This window comes from Octodon degus, unplaced genomic scaffold (assembly GCF_000260255.1).
Source record: "Octodon degus isolate 3935 unplaced genomic scaffold, OctDeg1.0 scaffold00014, whole genome shotgun sequence".
NCBI classification, from domain to species: Eukaryota; Metazoa; Chordata; class Mammalia; order Rodentia; family Octodontidae; genus Octodon; species Octodon degus.
The window spans coordinates 1,958,078-1,959,279 of NW_004524590.1; positions in this window are offsets into that span (position 1 = coordinate 1,958,078).

Sequence of the window (1,202 nt, forward strand, 5' to 3'; positions counted from 1 at the left end):
CGCCGCCGGCCCGCTCCTTCCCGCAGGCGCCTCCGCCTCCGCCAGCAGCGGCTCCGCGTCTGCCGGCTTGCCCGCTCTGCCCTGCGCCAGGTAGTCCTGCAGCTGGCGGTGGAGGTCCGCCATCCCGGGCCGGCGGAGGCGGAGGGCAGGCCGAGCAGCCCTGCGGCCTCCCGGCGCGGGCGGAAGTGCCTCGGCCGGGCGGAAGTGTCCCGGCGCGGGCGGAAGTGCCTCGGCCGGGCGGAAGTGTCTCGACCGGCGGCGCGGGGCCGTCCGCGGCGGAAGGGGTGGGGCCTTGCTTTCTGCGGGTGGAGGATGCCATCCCGAGTCTTATTTTTTCGGGTTTTAGCCACTGGATAAATCTTGTGACGCGTTGCAAGCCTTGGGTTGGGGTGGCCAGATAGCTCAGCGGACTAGAGCGTTTGCTTAGGCAGACGCAGCGGCCGGTTCGATCCCGGCTGTGCCGTGCTGGCCCCGCCCCCGGCCCCGCCCAGCCGGCGGTTGAGACTGGGTGGGGGCGCCTGTAATCCCAGCTCTTGGGAGGCTGAAAACGGAAGAATCACTGAGTCGGGTTCCGTAATGAGACCCTGCAGTAAATACATTAAAAAAAAAAAAAAAAAAAAAAAAACTTGGGTGATTGAGGGCTCAATTTTCAAAGATGGAGGAATATGGGTAATGGCCTGGGGCATCTTTTTTTTTTTAAACTGTGGACATATTTACACTTTACAAATTAATTTTTAAAAATGATGAGGGCTGGGGATTTAGCTCAGTGGTGCAGCTCCTGCTTGGCAAGCGTGTGGTCCTGAGTTCGAGCACCAGTACCCTACAAATAACTGTTCAGAGCTTTTGGTAGTCTCTTTTGGATGGCCACAGAAAACGAAAAGGTTAACCGTTCTGCAGGAAGGAACATCTGTGACTCCTTCACACGCTGCGTTCAAGAAGTGGCCGTGCGCCTGACACCCTTGCTTGCTCGCTGGCCCTGGATGCACGTGAGGGCATCAGGAGTGCCTGTCAGCATTCGGGTCAGCTCCAGGGTGTTCACACTCCGTGTGCCCTATTACCGTGCTAGGCAGGGACCTTGGCCGCATCCTTCCAGGTTTCGCAGGTGTCCTTTTCATTCCTCCTGCAGCTACCTTTGAGCTCAGGTGCGCTTTCTGTTTCACTGGTCACAGCTCGTTACCTGCTCCTTAGGGACAGGGTCGTTT